Consider the following 14,838-nt stretch of genomic DNA (forward strand, 5'->3'; position numbering starts at 1 on the left):
TATGTAATGTTAGCTGGTTAGCGCTGGAGATCAGACTGTGCGTAATGGAGTCTGTATTGTATAAACACTACAGAGGAAGGGGAGGCAGGGCCCGGCTGTGTGCAAATTTCAGATTGCGAGCTGTGTGCCTGTTTCGAATGTTAAACACTCCCAACTAGGTGGTGATGAAGTTACTTCTTTAGTGACTGTGACTTCTGAAACTATAAAGACAATTTTTTTCAACTAATCTAAAGATGATGCTGGTAATTAACATAATTACTTTCTGTATTTTTCTACTTGCTACTGAGGGAGCTCTGAAGATGGAGGTGGGGGGCAGGGGGGAATGAGTTTCACTGTTTTCAAAGCCCAATTTAACAAAGCAATTTCATCAAAAACTTGGAGAATATAGCTTAGAAGAGCCAGAGACAGAACATGATATTGTACAAATGATAAATTGCACCCACTATGCATTTCACCCATTATAAAGTAGTCTGAGGTAGGGAATTGTACCAGTTTGTTTCTCTAGCATTGTTTCTTTTATATCTTAATATTTCAGATTAAAATCTGTGGCGGTTTTTGTTGTTGTTGTTTGTATCATGCTTTTATCAGTAAGGTTGCTGCCTGGCTTTTTCATCTGTTGTTCAAAGACTGGTAACTTTATGCATATCATTTTAAGAAAAACTAAATAAAACCTATTACCATGTTTTCCAGCAACGATGCACTTCAGAGTGAAGAAATGAGTCCATAGCCTTTCTGGTTTAATAACTTTGTATTTTATCTTAAGTATTCATATTCTGTTTTGCTACAGGAAGACTTCAAGGCTGCTGCTGATGCTTACTGCTCAAACAGCAGCCCAGTAATAATCATGCCTTTGAAACTAGGGGTGAAAAATCCAGCAAATTTCACTCATCTTTTACTGTAGAATGACCGTGTGGCATTTTGCTTTCTTTCCCTTTTCATAAGAACTTTAAATATGGACACTTCCCTCCCCAGATATCTTTATATTGGGAAGCTCTGCGTGAGGTTGAAGTTTTTATGGGGGAACTTGTTTAAAACAGTTGTCTTTAAAGGCAGGTTTGCCACAGCAAGGTTAGAGGTTGCCAATAAATCCATTTACAGCAACTTCTGGATTCCCTGCTCCAGACCCACCATGGGGGTGACCTGTGCACAATTCCGGCAGGCCACACAAAGCAGCTGTCGTCCTGGCTGATCCTTCGTTGACCAAGGAAAGTGTAAAGGGTTTGGGTGTGGAGTGGGTTGAGCCCCCCAGCCTGTAACGGCTGACTGGGATTTCTTGATGAAACCGGTGAGCCCAGGCCCCCTAAATCCATAGGCCCCATCCCAGCTCTAGCGCTGCTGAGTAATAACAAATTTTGGGCCTCGGGAATTTCATTTACTGCTACTAACAGAAATAATAATAGCATTTTTTTGTGGTTTTCCCCGCTCCATACCTCCTCCTCCAGTCCTTGGAAGCACGTCTTTGGCCCCGCGCGGTTGTAGCACAGGCAGCGCAGGGCCAGCCAGGACCGGTCAGAGGAGGCCGAAGACCCCCGGCCGGGCACGCCCAGGCAATCTCCGCTCCCTTAACATCAGTAACTCGATTTCGGCAAAGAAAAGGACACTGCAGGAGAGATGCCCCCTACACCTTCCACCTTCTCTAGCTCATTCTTGCCCCCAGAAAGTGTGTGTGTGTTGGGGGCGGGGGTCGGGGGAGAGAGAGGGGAGCGAGGCAGAGAAAATTCAAGACAGCCTCACAAAGTCGCCCTAAACCATTCACCAAAACTTAGCCTGGTTGTTAATTGCTCCCATATGTCCTCCTCAGTTGTTTTCAAAAGGCCGTAAGGAGGACAGGCCGTGTCACTTCACTGATTTCAAAGAGACTGGGGGAAAAAAACCCCACTATCACCTATCTTGACCCAGTCCTCGAGTGGCCCAAGCTCAGCTCCGAGGGACTGGCCACCTTGGGGAATGCCAGGAACTCGGTCCGGAGAAGTAGGGAGGGAAGGGGCTGCGCCGGGCCCAAAGTTCGCGCGCAGCGGCGGGGCCGGTCCCGGGAGCCGCCGCTGCCGGGCGGGGAGGGACGGGGGAGGCGCGGCCCGGGCGGGCGCGCGAGAGGAAGGTGCCTCCGGGAACACGCGCAAGGGCGGGGATTCGGGCTGCCAATGAGGCCCTGGTGTGGGCCGAGCGAGGCGTGGGGGGGGGGGCGGGGACCGGCGGGATCCTTGCCTTTGCTGTGGCAGCTGCGGGAGCAGCGGCAGCCTCGGAAGCCGGAGAAGAGGCAGCGCAGGAGCGCCGCGCTGACCGCGCCCCGAGGCCCAGCCCTGGGGGTGGAGGATCGCGCCGAAGAGCTGGAAACTTTCCCGGCAGGTAACTCTCGCTGCCCTGACACTAAGGGGGGCCTCTGAGCGCCTGGGGCCGGGCCAGCTTTGGGGGGGGGGGGGCAGAGGGGAGTAGAGGGTCCCGGGGAGAGGAAGAAAGGGTGATGAGGAGAGTGGAAAGGCATGTGGGAAAGTTCCTGGAGCCGCCTCCCCCCTTCTCTGGGCACACCCGGGAGCTTTCTGGGGATAGGCACGGACATGTTGTGCAGCCCGGGCCTTAGTGCTGGCGGCTCTGGAGAGTCTGCGCCTTTCCTTCGCCGTCCCCTCCGCGCCGGACCGAACCGGGGTTCGGGGGCACAGGGGACGCGTGACGGCACGCTCAGGTTTCGAGACCACCCCTACCCGCCCCCTTGACCCCTTTCTCGCCTCCTCTGTAGCCCTCGGGCTTGGCAAAGGCCTGGGCAGCTCCTGGTACCTGGGGCGGAGGAGGCGGCGGAGAGGCGCGCCTGCTACCGCGGGGCTCAGGGTGCCCGGAGTCTAGGGGAGCGCGGGTCGCGAAGTTGCCGGGTGAATTCAGCCGGTGTGGGGTGGTGTCGTAATACCACAGTCTGGGCTGAAAGTCTACTGCTTTGCTTCCAAGAACACGGCGATTAGCACATCCACGTTCTTTTTTGGGGGGTGGGGTGGGGGTGATGAGCTAGGTAGGATTAAACGTTAAGGGGGAGCTGAGAAAGATGAAAATTGTATCAAGCGTTCTTTGTGGAGAGTGGAGAGTAGTCACTTTAGGGGTACTTATGCCAGGGCGCACCTTCTTCCTAAAAGACTTTCGGGTGCAGGCACACAATGCTGGGGGTGTGCGGGGCTCCCCCCTTTGGCGCGGCAGCTTTCCGGGACGGCTGGCCGGGAAGGAAGCCCTAGGCATTGTGTGTCGTGTTTGCCTGCCGAAGCGTCTCTGGACCCGGCGTTCTGGAAACTAACTTGACTTATTGTATAAGGCTCCGGGAGGAAATGCGGCGGTGGCCAGGTAGAAAACACGCGCCGCAACCTGGGAGTCGGAGAACGCGCGATTCAGACGCGGTCTTCCCTCCGGCCCACTCCTGCCCCAGATCGCCGTGCCTGGAGTGATGGGAATCGTCTCAATAGCGCTGTTCCTGGTTAGAGAGTCAGCTCGGGGAGGTTAGGAGGGCACCTTCATCTTGAACTTGACCCGAGTTGCGGCGGCGCCGTCTGGACTGGTTACAAGGTAAAGGGAAGCCGAGTCTTCCCGTGGGATGGGCCTCGAACTCTGGCGCAGAACGGAAGTGCCCGTTCAGGATCTTTGGGGAAAGGGCTTAGGACGGCTGATGCCTCTACTCTGGAAGTACCATACCGCCAGACTGCAGGAGTTACTAATGTGTTTAGAGGGCGGTGGGATGGGAGAGAAAAGTTAGAAACCTGGTTAGTTGATACAGAGAGTTGGTATTTCTCTGTGGAGGAAATGAAGGGAGCTTGCACCTCTGCTTTACCAGATCGGCCTCTCTCTCACCTCCCCCCCTCCCCCGCCCGTCCCCCCCCACCCCCCGCGCCACCCTTTCTCTCTCTTTTTTCCTTCCTGGGTCGTCTTTATTCCTGCCAGGCTGGCACTCCTGTGATGGGAGTGGGGGGTGGGGATGGGGAAAAGAGAGGGAGGAAGAGAAAGTGGTTGTGAAGCTTCTCTGGCAAGCTCGGAGGTATTTCAGATCTGCTACTAGGAGGATTCCTGGATTTTAACAGCTGCTTCTTGATTGCTGGGAATGAAAGAATTTATGAGCCACTGAGACATGCTCATTATAATAGTAGTCTGAATGTTTTACTCATCTAAGCTACTTAAGGATCTCACAAGGGACCTTCCTTAGACTATGGCAGTTTCTGCAAAGTTTGTGTCAGCCAGGGCGCTTGGTGGGTGTCAGAACGCATGGAAAATATATCCTAACGGCGTTAAGATGAAAAGTATGTGGGAGAAAAGGAAATATGGTATCTGACTTCCTTCAGGACTTCCTCCTAGGGTTGCTCCAGTTACCTGCCAAGTGAACTCAGTCCAGGCTTCCGGACCGTTGTGATTTGACAATAAGGGATGGGAAATAGTGTCGTCGATTTTAGTGAAGTCAGGAAAATCCAGAAATAAGTTGCGGGCACTTCTCATGGCTCTGTCTTTCAGTTGGGTTGCCACAAACTTTTTGCAGGGCCTTGGAAGCTATGGTTTTCCTGCTTTCTGGTTTAACCACCAGAATGTCCAAATTATCATAATTTATGTCCACCGTGGAACTAAAACATAACTGATTCATAGTCAGCCTTTTTCAGCTTCCCATAACTGCTTGCAGAAAAAAAGAACATATTGTCTCTTTAACCACACACAATTTCTCTGGTGCCATAGTGGGTTGTTGATACTGGGTGCTCAGGGGCACAATTTTAAAGACAATAGAATTGTCTCCATTAAATTGGCCATTTTTAGGCAACACCCCCTTCCTTCTAAGTTGCTGATTAATTCTTGATCTCCCAGGTAGCATTAAAACCGGTATCCCTAGGCTGATAGAACAGTAATCCATATTTTAATGATGCCTGCCAACATAACTGGAGGTTAATGTTATGGTGATGTTTTCATTAGATATTTCTAACCCAATTGTTAATGTTTTTTTCTGCATTGGATTGAAAGTAGGCTGTGAATCTCATAGCCAGAGAACTGGATTTATTTTTATCTTTCTGATGAAAAGTTTAGTTTAACTTTTAAGTTACAGGAGTAAAGTTTACAAAAGCAAAATAAAGCAGAGGAATTATACAGATAAATAGATGTTCCTCAACTTATGATAGAGTTGCATCCTGATAAATCCATCATAAGCTTAAAATATCACAAGTCCAGCCTTAACCAGTGTAGCTTAGTTAGTTGGGTGCTGTTTTGCAAAGTGAAGTGTTGCCAGTTCGATTCCCTAGGTTGCAGGTTTGGTCCCTGGTTGGGGCATGTGCGGGGAGACTGACAGTCCACGTTTCTTTCTCCCTTTTTCTTCCTCTTTTCTCCTTTTTCTAAAAATAAATAAAATCTCTTAAAAACTAAAATAAAAATCACAAGTCAAAAATGTATTTAATACTCCTAACCAGCTGAACATGAATTGACATAATCTTAGTCTAGCCTGTCTTAAATGTTCTCAGAACACTACCGTTAGTCTACGGGTGGGTAAAATCATCTAACACAAAGCCTATTTTATAATGAAGTGCTGAATATCTCATGTAATTTATTGTGTGAATCACTTTCACACCATCATCAAGTCAAAAAAAAATGATAAGCCAAGCCATTGTAAGGCCAGGACTGTGTGTGTGTGTCTGAGGAGGAATTTTAGTTCTAGGATTGTTTTTTTTTTAAACTATCAAAGTGAGTATTTCACTGGTGAAAAAACTAGACCCTCCCTCAACCCCTACCAGTTTATAAAAGTGTTTCCTGTGCAAGATTCTTCAACTTTTCTGGGACTTGGTTTTCTCATCATTATCATCCCTCAAATGCAGTGACCTTTCAACCCTAAAGTTTTGCAACTCTCCAAGACTATGAGAAATGCAGGTGTTCGGAGTCAGTGCTGAACGTTTAAAACAGTACTTTGAGGTTTATAAAGGGCTTTACCTCCATATTTTATCCATGGACCCTCAGTTAAGTAAACTGAGTCAGGCAAGATGAATCAGTTTGCTAAATATTATCCATACCTATGGGGTTGAACTTGAACCTAGGTCTTCTAAGTCTTCATATTCCTCCCCTGTACCTCTCTTTACTCATGGTATCACCTGTGAATTGGCTAAGACCTGACAAACAGACTAATGTTAGTATGTGATAGTTTCTCACATATGGGTTATTCTGGTTTCAGAACCACAGGGTTAATGTCTGTGCTTTGATGTTGGAGATTAAAAATAGTTCACTAATAATGGCAATAAAACTTTCTCCCTTAAGAGAGTTCAGAAATGCACGTACCTCAAACTAATCATTTGTTTATTTTCAACTTCTTCTTTATTAAGTAGGCTTCAGGGTATAGTGTGATTTATAATTCAGACTAGTACTTCAGACAGCATTCTTAAGAAAATTGTTTCTCAAATCTGTATGTCTTTCTCAAAATAAGGAATGAACATGACATTTGCCCTTCACCTTGGTATCTCTCAGCTTACTTGTACGAAACCTGGACGAATGTCCCTTTTGTGGTGTCATCCTCCTTGGGCTCTTTTTACAGATGTCTGGATAAATCTGATTTTGTAGCGCTTTCTATTCTAAATGAATACTTCCCTTATGGTACTATCGATTTAATGGTGAAGAAGTAGTAGGTTGTAGGTGACCAGTTTTCACTATGGCTCTGAATGTGTGTCTTGTGTCCTGCCTGCCTCCGTAGGAGCTCTGAGCGCAACTTGACACCCATCTAGAAGCCGGTGTGGATTTTCTTTAAAAGGTTCTAAAATAAAATTATGTGCTGAACTACAAGCTCTTCTGTATTTGAGCAGCTTCTCCATCTTCAGCTTTGTAAACTTATTCTAAGAAGAATGTCTTTTCAAAAGATTAAGCAATGATGTTTCAACTGCCAAAAGAGGATGTATCAATCACTACCAACTCACTGACTGTCACGGCCGCCATTTATCTCCATGTGTGCGAGGAAAGAGTATTATGAAGTAGTGTTTGCTAATGGAGTGGGGACACTGCCTGTACCAGAAGGGGACAAGAGCAGCAGAGCTGAAGAATGGCTCCTGGATGTTATTATCCAGAGCTAGGATTTTGAATAGGAGGAGGACTTTTGATAAAGAGGGTTATCAGAAAACACTGTCTTGTAGAGAGTAAAAGAGGTTCTGGTTTGGTTTGTCTGTGTCACTGTTGACGGTTGCCCTTCTAGGGCAGATGTTGTCTTTAGGGGCTTCTGCAGGTGTGTGTGATCAAGGAGAATGTTCTGGACAGAAGAGTCCCATCGGCAAGAATGTCAGGGACATGAAAATTCTTGCAGAGGGATGGCATCATTCCTGGATTTTAGCACAGATTTTGCCACTACCCTGGGGGTATTTTAGTAAAAGTCTAGCCACAGTTGTATACAGATGTGAACACAGGATGTTTACCCATGTAGCCCAGAGCCACAGTGACTCACCACCTTCCCTGCCCCACCCAAGCATACCGAGGGTTACTTGCCTATCATGAACAGTGGATTATTACTTTTGCAAGTTGGGTTGGGGGATGGGGCAGCCTCTAAGCAACACTTGGCTATGACTTTTTCATGCATATATAGTCATGCAAAAACAAGATCCTGCATTTCATGTGCTTCTGAGGAAAATTCAGGCCCTGGCTGGTGTGGCTCAGTGGATTGAGTGTTGGCCTGCGAACGAAAGGGTTGCCAGTTCGATTCTCAGTCAGGGCACATGCCTGGGTCTCAGGCCAGGTTCCCAGTGGGGGTCATGAGAGGTAACCACACACTGATGTTTCTCTCCCTCTCTTTAAAAAAAAAACCCAAGGAAGATTCAGTGTGCAAGTATGCATATAGTGATTTGCATAGTTTAGAGTACAGTAGATACTTGTATAATGTGCTTATTTCCCTGTCATATCACTACATTCTTCTCTGGCACTGTTTTCATGGCTGTTTAGTAAATCCATAACATTTCTTACCGTAATTTATTTAACCAGTCTTTTTTGACATTTAGGTATGTTGCAAAGAGATACCTCTTAGGCCATCAGAGCCCTTTGGCTCAGACGCGGTTTACGCGTCATTACATCACAGGGCCCAGCACAGGGTCCACCCAGCACGTAGACGTGTACCTGGTCGCTGGTAGCTTCATAACCTCACACCATCAAGAAGCTGTTTGCTCTTCATTTTAATTCGGGAAAACCCTGGAGAGAATGTGATTGGCCTAATGCCAGTCAAAGGAGAGTTATAGTTGGCAGTCCCCATTCAACCCAAACGATGGGACTGCGGGGAGACAAAGTGTCCCACAAAGTCAGTTATTGTCAATGGAAGGGAGAGGGAGCTGGTTAAACAAAAATAAACTGTCTAATGCATGATATGTTTCCAGAAGTGGTATTGCCGAGCACAACAACATACCAGTGTGCTGAAGAGTGTGAACATTTTTGGTGCTCCTGTGATGGGCACCCCATAGTCTTGAGAGTAGTGGACTCTCTGACATTATCTGGGGGCTTAATTGCTGCATATACAGGAGCTTGTGTATTGGATTACTGCAAAGACTCAGGAATTTGTCATTATTCCCATGCAACCCATTATATGCTTCTTTCTCTGCCATGTTTTATTCTAAATTACTTGGATTAGGAACATCAATTATTAATGTTTATTGAGGGCCTGCTGACTCCGAACTAGAAGTTTGAATTTAAGAACAAACATCTGTGGGAATAAAACAGTATGTTTTTTTTCTTCCTTCATTGTCCCATATGCGTAGTAAGCTCTGGCAGGGGTGGTTTGTTGCCCATTCCCCATCTGGGTTCCCCTCCCTTCTTGTGGCTTAAACCAATAACTGTTTGTTTGACTGAGATCAGAAATTGGAGCAGGGCTCAGCTGGATGGTTCTTCTACTTGTGCTGCTCACTCATGTGCTGGTGGTTATGTGATTTATTGCAGAGGCCATTGCTGTGATAATGTACCACACTACTTGACAGCAGCATAATTGGACTTTTGACTACTTTCCCATTGGCCTTGTACTTCAAGATAGGATGAGTGTGTCTTTCACCCCGGGGAGTGCATGTTGAATAAGCCAAGTCAACTTCAGTAATACTGTCCTTGTTGCCAGTGACTGGTTAATGGGTAGGGACATGACACCTATTAGGTTCCACCATACTGGGAACCTAAGGTTGTCGGCAAAATCAAACAAGTTGATATTCTGGGGCTTACAGAGGACAAAGATGGTAGGTGCCAATGACGTTTTTAGCTGCTCAATGACCCAATCCTAGACCCACTCTGATTCAGAACTTTTGTGAGAAAAAATTTTTATTGTTTGAGATAGCAGTCTCCAAAGTGGAATGTGCTCAGTGATTCAGTATAGAAGAAAATGCTAATACATTGTCTAGAAACAATTAAGGCTTTATTAATATTTAAAAGGTGGTTGGCAGACACTGGCTGGTAGATGCAGAAGTTGCCTGTCAGATTATTTGAGGTCACCTGAGAGAAGAGTGGGCATTGTACAACCTGGAGAAATTGATAATGGTACCTTCATTCTTATTCTTGGCCTTTGGTGAATTCCATTCATGTAAGTGGATTTATGGATTCTATTACCTAGTATTAAAACTGACTTCACAAAATGGACAGTGGCTTAAAAAGATTCTTGCAAATAAAATGTAATGATAATGGTGTAAGTATACAGGAACAAGAATTTGTCTTATTAGGAGATTAGGAAATGTCTTAAGTTGGCACAAAATTAGAAATGGATTTGTATTAGTAAATAAAAATAAACAAGACTACTGTTTGAATCACTGCCATCCTTGAAAATGTTTTTTGTGGATGTTTTACGTACATACTACATGAGTATATACATGAAATTTGTAACTTGAGTGTGTTAATTATGTATAAATCAGAGGGGGGGCAAAAGTAGGTTTACAGTTATAATACAAATAAATAATAAACTGTGTTTCACATACTCACAACTGAAGATCTACTTTTGCCAGCCCTGTATGTACAACTTAAAACATATTGGGGGTGCGTGTTAAATTTTTTACTGTTAGGGCTGCATGATTAAAAAAGTTTAGAGGCCACAGTTTACATCTGTTACAATCACTTACTTTTGTTACTTGCAGCTGAAAGCAGCATAGCTGATGCCAGGACGAGAGCCAGCTCTGTTTTCTCGGTGTTCACTGCTCTCTGTGGTCCGGGTCGTAATCTGGTCCACAACCCAGTCTTTTCCAGACCGGGTTGTCCTCGCTGTGTCTCTGCAGGTGCCTCAAGCTCCTGCCCATTCTCTAACCATCACCTACTGTGTGTCAGTTTTGCCTTTGGGGAGGCTGATCTCCAAACCCCCATGACTGAAATTTTCATTGTCCGGCAGGGCCTCACTCAAATAAATGTTGCTTTCTCATTAACATTTTTCTGATTTCCCCCTTCTGCATTTAAATGGTTTCTTCTATTTAACCCCCTCAGCACATTGCTTGTACCTTCTCTATGATATCTTTCTTGTTTTGCCTGTTATTATTAAGTTGACCCCCCATGCCACCTGCCCTCTTTGCTTTGTCTGTGGGTTGTAGGCTTCTTGATGGTAGGGGCCTGTCTTGCCTTAGTCATGTTGTTTTCATTGCTGGTTTTCTCTTCTCAGAGAAACGGAGGCAGCCCAGGCTGGTTCCTGTGTGGAGGTTCTCGCGCCCCCAGCCCTCGACAGCCTTAGCTTGAGAGCTCCATATGCATGTAGGGGATTTGAGAGCAAGCAGAACACATGCCAAGACGGGAGGATCCAGGATCCGCACTGGGGTCATGTTCACCCAAGGCTGTTTTGTCTGCCTTCACATGTGTTGCCTGTGGTAACACATTGTCCTTCTTTCACATGGGAACAGTGACATGGATGGAAGTGAGAAACGCCCTGGGATGTTGGTGCAAAACCATCACTGGACAATCCTGGGCAGATGCAGTGAGTTCAAAGCAGTCTTCTGACCTTGTGGAGTGACGGGAAACTCCTGGAGGATGAGATGCAGGAAGATCTAGTGCGTGTGAACAGTTAGCTATCTGCAAGTCCACCACCAAGCAAAAGCAGGGGAGATGGGCCCCATGGTGGGGGCTGGCTCTGCCGTCCCAGGCGGGAGACAGGAGCGCCCTGTTGGACGCTGCGCTGCTCGGCTGAATCAGATTATTTATGCCGATATTCTCTCCATGGTAAGGATAATTGAGGGTTGACAAGTTGTCGGCTTTCAAGTTGAGCCATGTTAAATATATGTTATCATGATAGAAAACAGACATCTCTCCAGGGTTTTGAGGGTCAAATGACAGAATGTATATGAAAGGGTTTTGAACATTGTAAATTGCCTCCCAGATGCGAGGGAGACATCAAATTTGATGGTTTCCTTGTAGCGGTGACTTCTAGCTCAGATTTCTTTGTTAGCCATTATTGTTTTCTTTGAAGAGTATTTCCAAAGTTTTAAAGTACTGAGACTCTTAAATGGAATAGGATGCAGTTTTCCTAAAACACACACACACACACACACACACACACACACACCCCAAACAACACAAAACCCCAACCAGATATTAGTTGAGTTCTTGCTATAAAACTTTTAGCCATGAAGTAAGTAGAATTTGTGGTAAAGTGAATCTGACTTGGGATCTAGTTGTTCAGCTACCCAAAGGCCATGTTTATAAGAATGGGACCACTTCTGGTGCATAAAGATGGAAATCTGGGGACTTGGAGGTAAGTTACTGGAAACCCTCAAGTACTACCTGAAAAAGAGTTTAAGAATTTTGATTTTAGACTTTGTTTTGTGTTTTGTTACCATGTAGCCTGTAACTTATTTCCAGTGTCGGGGAAACCTTTGAAAAATCTCAAGGTAGTTTTGAAAGTGAAAAGTAGGTATAGTGACAACTGTGAGGAACTTGAAATCTATTCCATTAGAGGTTTCCAAGGAAATGGATTTGAATAAGTAAAATTTAACTGTGTTTGAGGGAAGTTTTATAGTGGTGATTTCATATTAAAGAAAGAGTCTGATAAAATTAAGACATGTTAACTGACAGAGTAAACATCTACTTATTTATAGATATAAAAGACAAAAAAATGAGTGACACGTAAGCTGCAAATAGATGCAATTGTGAATTTTTATTATTATTATTATTTGGTGTTCTAGAAGCATGCATGTGATCTAGAGAGCCTTACCTCAAAGTTTCCTCTGGAACCCACTTTGGGAATTAGTGCAGTAAAGGAAACTGATTCTCAAGAAATTAATAGATGTTATGTGGGGGAAAAGTGTGAGTGTCTGGGTGAACCAAAGTGTAACAGGTGTTTTTATTTTAACTGCAGGAATTTTGAGCACCCTTATTTCTAATGTTCATCCTAAATATCCTTGAAGGGGAACAGAGTATTTCATATTTTCCAAATGTATTGAGCTGTAGAAACTTTTTCACAAAGCATCTTTTGGCCAGAGAACAGTGTTGGGTTGTTTACTTTGCTGAAATATTTTTTTAAACCCTAGATATCATATTATTTCACTTGGCAAACCTTCATATGCATCTGTGACTACAGACTTAAGGAAAAAAATCACTACATGTTATCACTTTCAGTAAAATTCACAGTCATTTCTTAATGTCATGTCATTGTCCCCTAGGTGTCATTGGTCACCATTTTTGTTTTTTGGAACCAGGATTCAGTCAAGCTTCGCACATCGCACTGTGTATTGTTGTTTCTGTCCCTTTAGTCTTTGTGGCTGCAGAAGAAAACTGTCCCACCACCTCCTCCCTCTCGATTTTTAGAAGAGACTGGAGGCTCTCCCAGGTTCTGCACCTGTTTCCCTGTGGTGTTGTTTGCCTGTCCCTTTGTTTCTTGCATTTCCTATGAACTAGAGATGAAATCTAATGGCACATTTAGATTCAAGTTAAATGCTTTTTGACAAGAATAGATCCTAGACTATGCTTTTTAATCGTGTGACTTGGAAATAGGCCTTAATTTAGCAATGCGTAAGTAGTCTTCTTTTGTATATATAAAGAAGTAAGGGCTTAGAGTATGTCGGAAGTTAATTTCATTAGTATATCAAAGAAGTGCAAGTTTAATTTATTCCAGTTGTGGTTGGAACATGGTGATATTCTGAATAGTTGGCCTTGTTAAATGGATATAAGTTTTCAGTAGATTTGAAGACTATAAACCATGTGCCTTTTGGGTAAAATGCCTTGGGTGTTAAACATTTTTGGTGGTTAAATTAGATTCAGAATGACAGGGTATCTGAATTGTAATGGTAAAACACTGTTCCATAAAGATGGACTTCTAAGCACATTAATGTAGGAATGTACATTAATTCTACTTCTATTTGATAAATTTTAACATTTTTTAATAAATGCTTATGCTAATTTGAAATACAGCCATAAATCTAACTACATCCTCAGGGTGATAATATTTCTTTAAAATTAAAAATAATTTTCAATGACAGCTGATGTACCTATTATATTGTATTAGTTCCATGTGTACAATGTAGTAATCAAACATTTACGTAACTTACAAAAGTGACTCAGGGTGATAACTTCATATGTACATTGTCTTGGAAACTCAGACACGTAAATAAAAGTTCTTATCGTAGCTGACCATGCTAACTGAATTTGCTGCTTAAGTTTTTCCCCCTTGATATCCTTCCAAGTGCTTGTTGTGTATCTGGGAAAAATTAAACTGAAAGGAGTTCTGCGAGTCTTAATGAAGAGTAGGAGACCGTATAGAAAGTGGTTCTGTGATGAATGGTAGCCGTCACAGGCACTTCCCAGCACATTCTTATATTTAATCCCTTAGCAGACAAGAATACTGTTTTATACATTAACATTTGCCTGTTTTAAATAATAAGGTGCCTGGGACAGAACAGGTACTTTGTAACTAGAGCAGTGCACTAAACACACACACACACACACACACACACACACACACACACACACACACACATATACATGCACTCTTTTTTTCTCTTCCTCTTAAAAATACAGATAAGTAGGGTATGGTGAAAAAGTATGATCTTTGAAGCCAGATGAACTGTGGTTTTGTGTAGCTCTGGGCAGTTTAATTGACCTCTGTTTCTCTGTCTGTGAAATGGGGTGGTAAGTCTTGTCTCGTAGGGTTCACGCTAAGACTAACGGTGAAAGCCTATATAAAACACGCAGCTGGCGCCAGGCTTGGCTCACGGGTGCCAAAACCAGGTCCTCTTATTTCCTTTCCTCCTCTTAACCATATTTTAAAATTCAGCTTCCTGGATCAGTCGTCGAATGGAAGTTTTTGTTTATTCTCCGTGTTTTGGAAACTGCTAGTTTTAAGGTACTTGTTACAGAAGTACAGATAAGACCTTGATTCCAAGATAATCTGTATAGTTAGTTGGCTGCTTATATTAAAACAACTGGATGTTTATATGAAATGTTTTGAACAAACAAGTGGGACAGTTTTAGATGGTAATTTATAGAGAAAAAGGAACCAAAGGAAAAAAGCGGTATTTTATTATTGGCATGAGGGTATTGCTAACAAACAGACTGGTTTTAATTAAGATGAATATTTTCAAAATCCATTTATTTAATAAGACTGTGAGAACATGAGACGCTCCACTGACTGCAGCAGAGTTTTGTTTTGTTGAGTGTGGTTTAGATTAGAACATTAAGCTTTGTTTTATTTAGATGGAGTAGGTCTGTAGAGCCACACTCAAGTCGTGTGTTTATGCGCCAGCCAGGAGAGCAGGCTTCCCGCAGCGGAGGGGCAGTGCTCCCCTACAGGGGCTCGTCCTCACGGTGGGCAGGGGGGGAGAGTTCTCCTTACTGCCGGTGTGCCCTGTTAAAGACTCATGTAAAGGGAGAATTAATGTAGCCTGAGTTTTGAACAGGAGAAAAGGAACAGTTCGGGAGCTGCTTGAGTGGACCTTTATGGGCCTTGCC

General features: G+C 44.1%; 1 protein-coding gene across 4 annotated transcripts in view; it reads left to right on the top strand.

Annotated features, from left to right (window-relative positions):
- Nucleotides 1-2,205: 2,205 nt before the first annotated feature.
- The window catches only part of TANC1 (tetratricopeptide repeat, ankyrin repeat and coiled-coil containing 1), a 222,223-nt gene continuing 209,590 nt past the window's right edge, over nucleotides 2,206-14,838 (top strand). For all 4 annotated transcript variants that reach the window (XR_008389666.1, XR_008389667.1, XR_008389668.1 and 1 more), the window contains exon 1: nucleotides 2,206-2,346. The gene's annotated coding sequence lies outside the window, so the exon portion shown is untranslated. The remainder of the gene's footprint in view (nucleotides 2,347-14,838) is intronic.

This window comes from Artibeus jamaicensis, unplaced genomic scaffold, assembly GCF_021234435.1.
Source record: "Artibeus jamaicensis isolate MK-2021 breed Jamaican fruit bat unplaced genomic scaffold, CSHL_Jam_final contig_936, whole genome shotgun sequence".
Taxonomy (NCBI): domain Eukaryota; kingdom Metazoa; phylum Chordata; class Mammalia; order Chiroptera; family Phyllostomidae; genus Artibeus; species Artibeus jamaicensis.